This window comes from Kogia breviceps, chromosome 3 (assembly GCF_026419965.1).
Source record: "Kogia breviceps isolate mKogBre1 chromosome 3, mKogBre1 haplotype 1, whole genome shotgun sequence".
NCBI lineage: Eukaryota > Metazoa > Chordata > Mammalia > Artiodactyla > Physeteridae > Kogia > Kogia breviceps.
Window position 1 is genome coordinate 186,916,089 of NC_081312.1, and position 14,555 is coordinate 186,930,643.

The 14,555-nt window shown below is 48.1% G+C and overlaps 1 long non-coding RNA gene across 3 annotated transcripts; it reads right to left on the minus strand.

The window, feature by feature from the left end:
- Window positions 1-4,098: 4,098 nt before the first annotated feature.
- Window positions 4,099-14,336, minus strand: LOC136793882 (uncharacterized). Of its 3 annotated transcripts, none has more exons than XR_010839969.1 (3): window positions 12,716-14,336; window positions 11,691-11,783; window positions 4,099-4,258 (listed from the first exon to the last, which is right to left on the minus strand). It is a non-coding gene; the product is annotated as an uncharacterized lncRNA (long non-coding RNA). The 3 variants fall into 3 exon arrangements; XR_010839970.1 differs by lacking the exon at window positions 4,099-4,258 and adding an exon at window positions 8,251-8,294; XR_010839968.1 differs by lacking the exon at window positions 4,099-4,258 and adding an exon at window positions 8,332-10,418.
- Window positions 14,337-14,555: the final 219 nt, after the last annotated feature.

Below are 14,555 nucleotides of genomic sequence, written 5' to 3' on the forward strand. Positions count from 1 at the left end.
GCATTCTACATTTATTGTAATTCAAACTGACCGTTCACATCCATATCTTTGGGTTTTATGGTTTATAGCCATTTTTAAGCTGTTACTTGCAGCTCTGTAGTTCTAGAAGCTATATCTACTTTAGAAACTAAAAGCTTCTTTTAAAATCATATTCTCTTGTAGTTAATCTTTATGGGTAGGTTGTAGAAAGCAGGGAATTAAGGTTGGCGTGATGTTCTGTGACATACAATCGACGAAGATAAGAAAATGGATCATCTGAAGCCAGTTGTTGAATATTTTCAATGTGCTCATTATATAAACTCCTGGCTGCTCCGGAAGTTCAAAGCCAGGAGGCCTTTGGTGAGTTATAGCCTGGGTATCAGCTACCCATCCCAAACACTCACTGAAATTCAGTCTTAGAATTGGTTGGGACTTACAATGGACAAATACGACTGCCAAAGTGACGTCTCATGGTTATATTATGCAGGGCGATCAGCTGTCCCTATGCAGTTTCCGCAGAAATGATGATAAACTGTTTCCCCAGTTCCCTGGTACCTGGGAGGTCACCCCCTGTCAACATTTAAAGCAATCGCTCAGGCCGTTCTCTTCAGATCGGCGGAGCCCCTTCTTCCTTCCCTGAGTCCGTCGCTCTCAGGTTGTTCAAGAACCCCAGGCACGGGCTTTTGCCAGCGGACGCTGTGCTCAACCAACACGGGAGAAAGAACTGAGCGAAACTCATCAGTTCTGACGACCCAGGCCTCCTCCCCGCGGAGGCTGTTTCTATCATGGCCACACGGGGTCACTGTTGGAAACTGGTGATTTCAAGCAGTGCAGCGCAGACCCCTCCAAAGCTGGCGTGAAGCCCTTCTTACTGTTGGGGTCTCAACGCCCCAGGAAAATAGCTTACATTCATTTTTACCTTACTCTGGGCCAGTACTGTATGCTGTCTAATTGCATCATGTTATTTAAACCTCACAATATGCCTGTGTTAAAGAAACAAAATTCCACCGAGTAAATTTGAAGCTCTGATTAGTTTCATTCCAGGGTTCCTTGAACAGGGCAGCCCCCAACCTTGCAAACTAAAAGGCACCCCAAGGGGTTATACCAAATGGAGGGTTATTATAGAGAGACGGGCGGGACAAGGGAGCTATTAGCAAAAGAAAGGAAACGATTATTTTCAGGCCAGGACACTTTTGGGGGGTGTGGGGTGGGGAAGGGAATAGCGTGGATTTTATCAAACAGCTGGCCTCTTCCTCTGGGGTCCGCGGGGGGATGGAAAGGGCCCACGGGATAGAGGGTGTCACTGGTGCTGACCAGAAAATTCCAGACTGGTTGATTAAGATTACATTTCCAAGGGAGGTTGAAACTGCAAATAGGTGAGGTATTAAGTCGAGGCTTGATATCTTGGGCTTTAGCCCAAGTGATGCCATTCTGGGCCTGTGGTTTTTCTCTGTAACACCCGTGGATTTTATTATTATCCCCATGTGATACATGCAAAAATTGAGATGTAGAAAGATTACATAAAATGACTAAGATCCTTTGGTGATCGTAACCCAGGTTTGACTGACTTTAAGTCCGTCCTTTCAATACGTCCTTCCTTTCTGACCTGGTAATTCCATTTCTAGGAATCTGTCCTAATTAGAGGTGCACTTAAAGGTTTACATACAAAGATATTTGATGCAGAATATAATGGTAGGAATAGTGGAGACAATCTAAAGGGCCACCAAGGAGGGACTAGTTAATTTACCATCCATCCATGGCTGAGAATATTAAGATTATATTTATCAAGTGATTAATTATTAGCGAGTCACAGTTCTAAGCATTTTGGTTTTTGGCTCAGTTAACCCTCACAAAACCTTAGGATATCCATATTATTATCATATTTCATCTAACCTAAGACATCCTCATTATAAGACACTCCATTATTTTATGCACCCCTAAGAAAAATCTGCCAATTAATCTAGGACGCAATGCTTTTTAAACAATTGTCAATAGTGAGGTGCACTCTGATTTCAACAATATTAAAATATGGGGGAAATGTTCATCTTAGAATTGATAAAATAAACTATTATCATCCTCATTTTATGGGTGAGGAAACTGAAGCATAGATTAAATAATTTGCCCAAGGTAAAAAAAAAAAAAAAAAAAAAAGCTGTGAGTAAAGGTAGAATAGTAATTAGGGTAAGCAACAGTCCCAGCTTGGTCAATATCTCTTTCTTTCTCAAGAAAAAGTATGATATTTTAACAGTACTTTTTAAAAACAACAACAGAAGACCCTTAAAGAAAGAGTAGTTCAGGCACCTCCAGACACATAGAGGGCTTTTGTACAGACCTCAAATCATGGGAAATATTTCTATTAGGACCACAAGAATCTCTTCTATTAAGTGAACTAAACAGAGCTCTGAGCTACAAAGTTGCCTTAATTGAAAGTGTTTTGTATCTTCATTCCCCGAGATGCTTTATATAAAGTAGTGGCACTGACAGTTTTTCTCTTTCTCCTGTGACTTTTTTTTAAAGTGGTTGCTGCTGTTTGGGGAACATGAACATGGAACATTAGATTGAGAGTACAAATGCTTATAATCAAATGTTTTAAAATGTGAACATAGGCTTTGGAAATGGGATACCAATGTTCCTGCAGTTTTACCTCATATATTTCACACTAAGTGTTCTTTCTCTTTGGGGAGGCTAGGATTTCTGAAGTTGGTCCAGGGACCTGATTCTTGCATCAGAAGCATTTGGTGGGCTTGCTAAAATAGAGAGTTCTGGGTTGTACCCCCAGACTTACTTAATCAGACTATCTAGGGGTTAGCATTTAGGAATCTGCATTTTTTTACGAGCTGTTAGTGTTAGGTATGCTCGAGCTTGAGAATCACTGCTGTGTGTGTGTGTGTGTGTGTGTGTGTGTGTGTGTAGAATCCCATGAAATTCTACACTTTTCCGAAGAAGTTGTTTATCCCATGAAAAAACATCTCATCTTATCTAGTCATTGCTAGAGTTATTATGCACTTTTCTCCACGGAGATGCTTTTTTGCCATATTTGTAATGCAGGGGAGGAAAGCTTTTCCTCTTTCCTTCTAAGTTCTTTGGCTGATCTAATCATTACATGGACACAAGACACACTGAACAGAAGAAAAACAAATTGAATTTTTGTATGGAAGGGAGTCCATAAAAATATGGGACTCAAAGAAGTGACTAAAGCAAGCAGCTTTTATACCTTTTAGACAGAGAAACAGTAAATTTGTGAAGAATCCACAACAGGAAGAAGTGTGGGCTTTTGGGGCAGTAAATTAGTGAGCAAATAACAAGATTTGTTTACACGGCCTTCTCAGCCTTGAATTCCTTATCTCTGGTGATAAGGATGTCTTTCTACCTTTCTGGTACAGGGAGGATCACTTCACATGGGACACTTATTTCATGCTTTCAGGGGGAAAAAGGAGGGTCAGTGTGTCTTGTACCAGCTGTTTTTCAAGTGAACCTAATTCAGAATAATCAATATACTAAACTGGTATATTTTGAGGTGGCATATTTTACTCCCTCTCAATAGTAATAATAATAATGGCTATATTTGCCTATACTATTTTTGTGGGGTTTTTGTCTGTGTTGGGTCTTCATTGCTGCACGCGGGCTTTTCTCTAGTTGCGGCGAGCAGGGGCTACTCTTCGTTGTGGAGCACGGGCTCTAGGCGTGCGGGCTTCAGTAGTTGTGGCACACAGGCTCAGTAGTTGTGGCGCACGGGATTAGTTGCTCCGCGGCATGTGGGATCTTACCGGACCAGGGATCGAACCCGTGTCCCCTGCATTGGCAGGTGGATTCTTAACCACTGCACCACCAGGGAAGTCCATGCTTATGCTATTTTTTTTTTTTTTTTTTTTTTACTTAGATTACAAAGAGTTCTACTGATTCACTTATAGGTGAGTTTTCATTGTGATCCTGTCTTTAATGATGAGGTCCATGACCTTAGATGCCAGCAAGCCCATAAACTCAGACACATAGTCACCAGCACAGAAATATTCATTTTTATTCTTGCCACATTTAATGCTAACTCATATCTTATTTTCTTTAAAAAAAAAAAAAAGGAAAGGAAAGAAAGATGAAAGAAGATTTCTTTGAAGAGGCAAGAGGGAAGCGACATTGCAGTACCAGGTTTCTTTCCTCTGCAGGCTGGTGTCCCTTCTCGGGGCCATCTGTCACTGGCTGCATTGCCCACACCTCTGGAAATGTTGCTGCCAACAAGCCGCAGTGAGAATGCCTTTTTCTGGGCAGAAATGCCTGCCAGGGGCTGCAAAGCAGAGGAAAGCAGCCTTGAGTTGGAGGGGACTGGAATCTGGGAAGAGTGTGGTTCCCATCCTTGGGATGGAGCCACATCTTCTCCCTGGGTCAGACCACTACTGCTTGGTCTGTGGGATAGCCCCAGCTGGGATAGGAAAAGAGCAGCCTGCTTGAGGAGCCTCAAAGCTAAAGGCTCAAACACATTAAAGTTAGGCTTCATCCTGTCTGCTTCAGTGTTCTAAAAAATGAGCATGCCGTGGAGATCTCTGAGACCTAAACATAGAGCTTTAAATTGACCTTTCGAAAAGAGACTCTTAAGATCTTCCTCACAACTCTGCAAACTCTGTAGAACAGTCAATGATTTCTTAGTTGGGTATTTCCTTCAAAATGTCCTGGCTGTGATCAATTTCGGATAATTTTCCAAGAACCCCAGGGAGATTTGCAGAGGGACAATCCAGTTCACTGGTAGAAATGACACCACTACCACCCAGCTGATGATGCAATAAATAAAGCAAGTGTTAGAAAACAGGCACCAAAGAAAACCGGAAGGTTTGGTTACTTAAAGAGAAAAACCACAGCGATACAGCTTCGAACTGCTGGATTGGTTACCAGGTTTCTCCACACACTGACCCAGGGTTTCTGTTACTAACCTGAGCCCTACTCGGTTGCAAGAAAAACCCAACCACTGGCAAGCTTGACTCTATTTCCCCTGTGTAGAAGACGTTAACTTTTATCATTCTATGTATGCTCTTTTTTCCCCTTATAACCTCTCACTCTTTCCTCCATTTAAACATTGGAATAAAAACCACATTTATGATGCATCCTGGTTTCGTAAGTAAGGACACTAAAGCTCAGAAGATTAAGTAGCTTTTCCAAATCACACAGCTAGGGAATGACAAGGAAGGAAAAAAAGAAAAGAAAGAAAAAGAGAGAGAAAGAAAGGAAGGAAGGGAGGAAGAAAGAAAGAAAGAAAGAAAGAAAGAAAGAAAGAAAGAAAGAAAGAAAGAAAGAAAGAAAGAAAGAAAGAGAAAGAAAGAAAGAAGGAAAAAATAGAGAAAGAAGAAAAAGAAAAGGCATCCGGATGTTACGCAACTGACACTAAAACACTTGTTCTTTCTTTCACCCCAGACTTTGCATCAGGGAAAAAAAGAAAAGATACCAGATACTATGTAACTGATTATATTTGATTACAGTGTATTTATGGGAACCGTAAAGAGCAACATTTCTTTTTTTTTTTTTTTTTTTTTTTTTGCGGTACGCGGGCCTCTCACTGTTGTGGCCTCTCCCGTTGCGGAGCACAGGCTCCGGACGCGCAGGCTCAGCGGCCACGGCTCACGGGCCCAGCCGCTCCGCGGCACGTGGGATCCTCCCGGACCGGGGCACGAACCCGCGTCCCCTGCGTCGGCAGGCGGACTCTCAACCGCTGCGCCACCAGGGAAGCCCAACATTTCTTTATATTATGCTTCTTTAAAAGGAGATGCATGTTATGGTAATAATAGATGGGATTTGTGGGTCACAAAAGTTAGCCTCTAGACATAGTTCTGCTCTTTGCTAGTAACATAATTTTGGCTAAGTCACCGCCCTGACATCCTCTTCATCATTTATAAAGTGAAGGTGTTAGATTAAATCACCTCTAAGATCTTTGCTTACTTTGAGAATTGATCGACATCAGCTCATAACAAAATTGAAGCATGGATTTAAGTGATTAACAGCTACAACTACACGGTGACTTCTGACCTATATCAGGCTGCTGTCATCTACGTCATTATCTTTATGTCAGGGGCACCTTCTCAGAAAGGTCCTCTCTGAGCTTAGCAAGATCCAGTGCATAAGCATCTTTCACTTCCCTTTACTTCCTCCACCTTGTTCATTTCCGTCATGGCGCTTGTCAGAAGTTGACCTCTTATATGTATTTGTTTCTCCAGTGTTCTGCTGTCCCCAGGCTATAGGTTCTCTGAAGGCCATTGAGTTTGTCTACTGCTGTTTCCCGGCACCTGGAACTGTGCCTGCCGTATAATACTCACTCAAGTGTTCGGTGAATAAACAAATGAGTGAGCAAATTGCCTTCTAAATAGTGTGGTGGTTATTCTTTGCTTCTCACTTGCAAAGCTAATTTTAGAAGCAGTCACCAGGGGTAAAGGCAACACAATCTTAATTTCTGTGCATTACAAACAAACAAACAAAAAAATCAGACTGATGTTCTCACTGCGATGTTGACGGTAGTTACGGCTGAGCTGAGTATTGGGACAGGGGGTACATTTCATTATCTCTATTTACCAGAATGTCTTTCCTGAACATGACTTGTTTTGCCATCAGATTTAAATTTTTACAAAGTACAGATTCTTGGTGTGATCTCTAATTCGGAGTTCTTTTGGGGGCAGTTAAAGCTACGACCTGAGCACCGGGAACGTGTGGTGTGTCTGGAGCTTCTCCAACTTTAATTACCTACGGCTAAGAAGAGGCATCTTGCTTTTCCAGCCCCTCTCGGAGGTCTGTGCCCTGGAATATGCTCATGAATCTTGGATCTGGCGGGTGAAGCCCAGGTTGTTGACTCTCCCGCAGTTCAATTAGCTAGAACCACCCATCGTGGCAGGTTTCAAGCAGCCAAGATGGGCTTGGGGGGAGGCTGGTGTGTCCTCTGAGAGCAGGGCTGCAGGCAGAAGTAGGGAGGACTGGCCAGGGGCTTCGCGGACAATAAATAGCAGCAGATGTGTGGTGAGGATTGTCCCTGGAGGCTATTGACCCCCGTAAGTGGCTCTCCAATGGATGACTTAGCACCCACTATGTCAAAGAATATCATAAATCTAATGGCTGCATAGGCTTTTGATTTTTTAGTTTGCGTCTTTATTTATTTACTTATGTCGTTTTTAAATTTATTTTTAAATTTTTGTTTTATATTGGCGTATAGTTGATGCAGAGTTTTGCAAGTAGCGAGAGTAGGTTAGAATTTTGGCTCTGTGTATTATCTGAGTAATCTCAGATAAGTTACTTACTGTAAATTTCAGATTCCTCAAAGGTCAAACAGGCCTCAAGACAGTCACTTTCAAGGGTATTGTAGGAATGATAAGAACTGACAAATATATGAGAGTATTGTGTTTTTCAAAAGTAGTTTAGTATCGTATAAAGACACGTAATAATGGATTTCACTTTTCTCCTGGTGTCAAAGCTGTGAGTTGTTGATAGCGCTTGATGTCATTAAAAAAAAAAAAGAAAGTGTAAAAAGCAAAATGAAAACAAAGTAACTTTTGTTTCCCTTTCTATAAATAAAGAAACTAAAGCTCCGTGAATTTATTGATTTGCCTACAGTCCCATGGACAGAAAGCAGTAAAGCACAGGTGTGAACGTGACACGTGTTCTTGTTGCTCGCCCCATACTTCCATGCTCTTGGAGCTTTCTGAAATGCACACCTCAGGGGCCCAAGCCCCTGTGTACTGAACAAGAATTCCCCAGGGGATTCCTAAGAGGCAGTGGGCAGCACCCATGGTAAACCCAGCCAGCATCGGCTCGGAGGCTTAGATTATGAGGGAAAGTGTCCGCTGCCGCTGTTCCTGAGGGGTCAGCTCAGGCTGCAGCCTCGCTGCCGGGACAGACCCTCGATGCCCTTCTCCCCTTCCCACGGCTTTACTGTTAGAACAGAGATGAAACTCTAGGAAGGACAGAGAGGTGGGGGCCCACGATCACCCTTCATTGCTGGAGATTTTGCTCCTTGGGTAGAAATAAAAGTTACTCCGATGTATTATTGAGTGTTAGAAAAGGGAGGGTAGAGTACAAAAAGGAATAGCCTAAAGTGTGTCAGAAGTACCTAAAAAGGGTGTCACAAGTACCTGGACGCAGTTCTGTGCTGGTAAATATTTAACAACCAGCTTTGTGAAAGCCCTGCCCCGGTTTGTAGCATTTGCTGGTTTCTGTGGTGTAAATACTCCCACGATGGCCTATTTTCAGCTGCTAACTCGAGGCCACCAAGTGCAGAGTTGGAAAGAGATATACAGGAACCCATCACGGCGTAGGATTTCCACCATGTGGATGTAATAGACATGAGCGAGAGCCTGGAAAGCAATAAAATGCAACAGAATAATCGGGAAGTGGAAAGTTTTTCATATTTATTACATTGTCTTTAATACATATTTCATTTCCTTGTAATTTTATATAATTTTATGTTTAGTCATGACTGTATTTAACAACCAGCTGTCACCAATCCTGAAGAGTTTATCACCGGCTCTGTGAGCTGATAGAAGAAATAGGCTCCATCCAGCATGTCTGTAGGGCTTTGGGTGAGGCCCCTTGTTTGGGGGAGAGCCTTGGCCTTGGGGGGCTGTGCTCTGTGCCAGAGCTGGGTGGGTGAGTGGGGAAAACTGCCCATCCATCCACCCTCAGCATCCATGAGAACATCTCAGGATGCTCTGAAGCCCCAGCAGTGCCTCTAAGCACCCATCATCACACCCAGCACCAGGCTGAGAGGGGGCGGGAAGTCTCTCTGGGCTCCCACAGATCCCAAGAGGCATTAAAGCTGGTTTCCCTTAAGCATAAGCAAAACTGGCGTTCCACTTCTGAGGCTTCCTGGGCTCAGCCCTCTTCCACATCTGTGGCCCCTGGAAGACGGCTGAAATGCTTTCAGAACCTCTCCTCCCATGCTGAGAGAGAAAAGATTATCCAGCTGAAGACCCAGTAGAGGTAGGTCTGAAAGTTATTCACATCTGGCAGAAGGGAGCCGGAGGCTAGAGCCTGACAAGGAAAACCAACCCCCGGCAAAGGAGAGGCCAGGATGGGAAAAGCAGCGGGGAGCCTTTCACAACTGGCTGACGTTCAGTCCCTTCGCCTCCGAGCGGCAGCGGCAGACGTAGCCAGGCGCCCAGGCGCTTCTGCGCCCATCTAACCCCGTGCCGGCGGATGCAAGACGTTGCTTCCCGGGACTTGGGGTCAGACGTCGACGAGGGGCTGGTCTCCTTGGACACATTAGTTACAGCCTCTCTAAAGTCATGTACATCCTACCGGCGAAAAAGAGAGACTAGTGCCCGCCTCAGGAGAGCCAGGAGCACACGGCTCGGGACGTAGCTGGTGCTTAAAGTACGGCAGCTATTACCATTATTTTTAATAGGGCCAGGATGTATCAGGATGCTTCATTATTACGAAATCCATCCATCGAAGCAGCTTGATACCTAGAAAAATGTTCTCCTGAACATTAATCCCACGCCTTGATTAAGAAAGGGGAGAGGGCTTCCCCGGTGGCGCAGCGGTTGGGAGCCCGCCTGCCAATGCAGGGGACGCGGGTTCGAGCCCCGGTCCGGGAAGATCCCACGTGCCGCGGAGCGGCTGGGCCCGTGAGCCGTGGCCGCTGAGCCTGCGCGTCCGGAGCCTGTGCTCCGCAACGGGAGAGGCCACAACAGTGAGAGGCCCGCGTACCGCAAATTAAAAAAAAAAAAAAAAGAAAAGAAAGAAAGGGGAGAAGTCTCCCCAATACACACTGACAGGAATCTGCTGGCAATTGTCTTTAGTGCTGTAAGTGCGACGGCAAACCCCCAAATGTGTTTAACTCACTGGGTTTAAACTAATCACGTGAGAATAAGCAGGCAACACCTTTTTTTAAAGGCTGTTGAAATACGAATCCGGCCAATTTCCTAACATGTAAGGTGTGAAGAAGAACACCGTTTCAAAGGAGGTTAGTGATGATTGTTTTGGGAGAGGATGCTCTTCTGGTGATTTTTCTTTTTCTACCTCTACATTCACACTTGCAGGCCAGCCTGTGCTTAAGGTTTTAAAACACTCCTTGCCTCGCCCAAGCAGTAAGTTGTCCGTAGTCTCTCACGTCGCGTTTGCAGGTGATGCGTGGTCCTGGGATGAGGGGACTCTGGCTAATGAGGAGTCGTGGGAGACGCTTAGGAGATAATTTCCACAAATCCATCAGGGACTGCTCCAACATGTGGCCCCGTGCACTTTGGGGGAGCCTCACTGCTGAGCCCTCCTCCTCCCTCTAAAAATGGGGAAAACGAAAGCGATTGCATTGGCCGGAGGAGAGAGCCTGGAACAGTTCCTGGGGGCGTCCCAAACCATGTGGTAATCTCGGAAGCCCTAGATTAAGAAATGCTGCTCCAGGAGTTTCCATTTGGGAGGTGCAAGAAGGAAGCCCGGGGCAGTAGTTTCTGTTTTCAACGTGTGGTTCATGGACCTCACATCTGGGGAAGTCACAGCACAAAGGAATGAACAGAAAAGCATAATACATTTCATACAGAACGGTGTGATGTAGGTACTTTGAGAGACCCGCGTTTTAGCTTTCTGCACAGGAGAACAGGAGGTCTCTGACTCACACCTAGGCCCAGTTTAAGCATGGCCTTCAGAGATAAACAGCGGCCCCAGCTGAGGGCGTCTGGAAGCTGGGGGTTTCTCACCCCATCTCCCCCACGTGAGGACTCCAGCTCTGCCCCGGGCCCCACTGCCCTCTTTCCTTGCTGTTCCCACTTTGCACAGTGATGGCAAAAGTTGTGAGTACAGAAGGTGAGGGGAGGCAAAGGAAGGATGAGGACAGAGGAGACTGGCCCTTTCATCCTCGTCTGCCCTCTGGGTGGTCCGCAGGGGAAAGCCTTGCATGCAGGTGTGGCAGGAATGTAGATAGCCCCGTCTCCCTTAAGGCATTCAGGTGCCTCTGCAATCTTCTCTGGGATGCCGTAGGGTGGCCGGGGGTGGGGGTGGGGGGCAGAGCAGAATGTAATGATGCACGTGGTGGTCCCCACAGGTCTGAGGGAATCCTAATACACCTCAAGATGCTGAGCGAGGCCAGCAGGCCCGTCGCCAGCAGCTGCAGGGGGCCCGGGCCGGGCTGGAGGAAGCAGTTTGTGTTTCAGGTACCAGAGGAGCAGGGCCGAAGTCCAAGGAGCATCAGCCTTGGGGGTGGGGGACAGGGTGGGTCTGGCGGTCCCGAATCTCCTCCCCCGGATGCCTTGTCCTTCCACCTGCTGTGCCTTTTTAGTGGCATATCCAAGCGAAATTCTCTGACAGTGCATATGCAAGTTTTGCAAATGACAGCTTTGTAACTTAGGAAGAATATGAAAAAGTTCGTTTATCACTGAAATCCACTCACACATCATCATAAGAAACTTACCTACTGTCAGTGAAAACAATAAGACCTACTGGACTTCTAAAATACAATTTCTGGGCTCCCCTGGTGGCGCAGTGGTTGAGAGTCCGCCTGCCGATGCAGGGGACACGGGTTCGTGCCCCGGTCCGGGAAGATCCCACATGTCGCGGAGCGGCTGGGCCCGTGAGCCATGGCCGCTGAGCCTGCCCGTCCGGAGCCTGTGCTCCGCAACGGGAGAGGCCACAACAGTGAGAGGCCCGCGTACCGCAAAAAAAAAAAAAATAAAATAAAATAAAAAAAATAAAATAAAATACAATTTCTACTGTTCAAAAAATTTAAAGATTGTAATGGTGGTTTTAAATTGATTACTCACGTGTCTGTACAGTTTCTCATCTGAAGGTTATTGTCAGAAGTGTAAAGAGGTCATTGTTTAAACCTCTGAATGGGTAAATATGTATGTATATGGCTGCAAAAACAAAAGCCAGACAGAAAAAAGTTATGCTCACGAAATCAGGCTCAAGTTCCTCCTAACTTCAAAAACATCTCATTTAAGGCTTTACTGAAATTCAGTATTTAACGATCTTCCTCAAAGCCTTTTGTATTTTACTCTTATTATAATTTAAGAAAATGAAATACATTTTTCACCAAGCCACCTATAGCTATCCCCTACTTTTTTCCAGTTGATCCGAGTATTCTCTAAAAATATTATATTTTTTGAATATGAAGAAGACTGGAAAGCAGTGTCCTGTATTGTATGTATTAGTCTAGAGCCCATTAAGGGTTACACAGGCCGATGCACTGACTGGGTCACCTACCACTGTCCATCGTTTTGGTTCTGTTGAGTAAATGAGCTCTGATTTCCAAACTAAAGATGACAAACCTATTATTGTCCCAACCTGCCAGGGGAGAAAGCCTCTTCAAGTACACTGCAACCTTGCAACCCAATTTTCAAGTGCGTTCTGTTGGGTGCAAACGGCTTCCAGAGCTACTTTGTAATGAATGTGCTTTAATCAGCCACCTCTGGCTGTGCACACTCCGGCTCTGGTGGTTTCTCCCTGGCAAGTTTAAACCTCACTGTTCCAGCATGCTGAGCGGGATTGCTTTTGCAAGCCTGTGTAACAAAGTCTTGACGGAGAAAAATGCAAGTGGTCTGCAAACTTCTTCTTTCTCTTCAATTGTCCCCTCTCTCCGGTAATCCGGGTCACCAGATCCAACCTTTGCTGGACTTTAAACATGTGTCTGAGTAAAATCTCTTAATGCACCCCACCAGGTGAAATCTGCTACTGCATAAGCAGTGAACAGCCAGAGAGAACCCCACTGGAGCAGCCATTTCACCAGCTCCCTAAAATGCAACTATATTTGGAAGACCTCTATGTAGGAAGTAAGGCTAATACTTACTTCCCAGGAGATTAGGTGTGGTTTTCATTAGCTCATCAAGGGGGTGGTTCCATGTTTCTATTTTTAAGATTGCTTATAAAGATCATCCTTCGTTGGTCACAGACAACAGATAGAGGAGAGACGTCTCTCACGTTATGATTAGAGGCAACAACCAGGCCAATCTGGTTCCCAGAGAAAAGGCGAAGGGAGCTGATGCTACAGTTTCAGCCGAGACTGGGATAATCTGCTTTTGAGTCCCGGCCAAATTCCACGGAGCCCGCGGCCCGGCCAGCCGGGCTTCTCCCCGCCCGGGCGCGGGCTGCATCCACCGAGTCAGGGCGGCAGGGTCGGTCCAGGCAGCGCGCCGTCCTCCAAGAACAGAGGAAGCCCAGTCCCCGGGACCAGGGTCGGGGGTGGTCCGGCCCTGAGACCACTTGTAAATGTCCCCCGCCCCGCGTCACTCACGCCGCTGCAGTCAAGTATTGAAAATAACTGGGGGGATGGCTCAGTGTCCCCCATCAGTCGTCACCGTTTAATTTGCTATTTGGGCTCGCTTTTACGAAAGTCTCGGGCGTCTGTCCATGCCCTTGTTATCCCCGACGCCGCGGGCCCACAAGCACAAAGCAGTGATGGGCGTCAAGGTCCTACAGCGAGGGCCTCGCCTCTCGTCTCAGCTGTAGCCTCAGTCCGCCCGCAATTCTCAGATGACTTCCTTGGGTGGGATTGACAACTCACTTTCCGTGGGAGACACGTGGGGAGCCTTCGGGCGGGTCCGCTGCAGTCTCGCTCTTGTGTGCGTGTGAGGGTGCGTGGGCCCGAGGCGAGCTTGCGGACAGCAAAGGCAGGACGCGGACTCGGCGAGGGCGTAGGAGTGTGGGCTCCACCTGACACGTCCAACGCCCGGGTCGCCGAGATGGAGAGGGTGGGCGCCTCACAGCGTCTCTCCCCCTCGGGGCTGTCTTGCAAAACGTCCTGAGGCTCAGGAAGTACGGGCAGGGGCGCGGGGCTGGGGGTTAGGAGGAGACGGGGCAGATACGCTTTGTAGCCGGGCGGTGCCACCAGGAACCAGTTCCGATAAAGGCTGCAGGGAGCGAGGCCAGGCTTTGCTGGCGGGGACCCCGGGCCTCGGGCAGCGCCCCGTCACCTCGCACGGCGGCCTCGCCGAAGCGCTTACAGTGTGGGTCGCGCTGGGGGCCGCGCCTCACCGCCCTGCTTGCGTGGCCTGGACCGAAACCCGGGCGGGGCGGGCCGCGTCCCGGGAAGCTCCCCGCGCTCCTGCGGCGCGGCGGGGGCAGCACGCGGCGCCTCCGTTCTCCCCCCGGCACCGAGCACACGGACACACCCTCCGGCGTGGGGGCGCGGGCAGGGCTGAGCGCTCTTCCCTCGGCGGCCGGCCGGGGGCGGGGGCGGAGGCGGGGTCGCCCTTCCAGCTCCGCGTCGGGGCGCCCTCTGCATCCGGCCGCCGGCTCCCCAGGCCGGAGGGCACTCGGGGCCCCGGGAGGCGTGGCGAGGCCGACCCCGCTCCGGGCGCGTCCCCCGTCCCGCCCGCAGCCCCGCCCAGCGCCCCGAGGGCCAGCGGGGGGAGGCCGGAATTTCCCCTCTCGGGGGCTCGGCTGCCCCGCCGGCCGGCGGGCTCTTTCTGTTTACGAAGAGAAAGGGGAAATGGAAAAGGCGGGGAGGCGGCGGCTGGCGTCCGCTGCACCGCCCCCCGGCCGGCCCAGAAGCTGTGAGTCAGGGGCCGGCGAGGGCGGCCCGGGCGCGCGGGAGGCACGGGGCTCACTCGACCGCTCGGGCCCGGACGGCGCGCCGACGCTCCGCGGCCGGTAGCCCTGGCTCCCGCCCTGCCGACGCCGGACCTGGG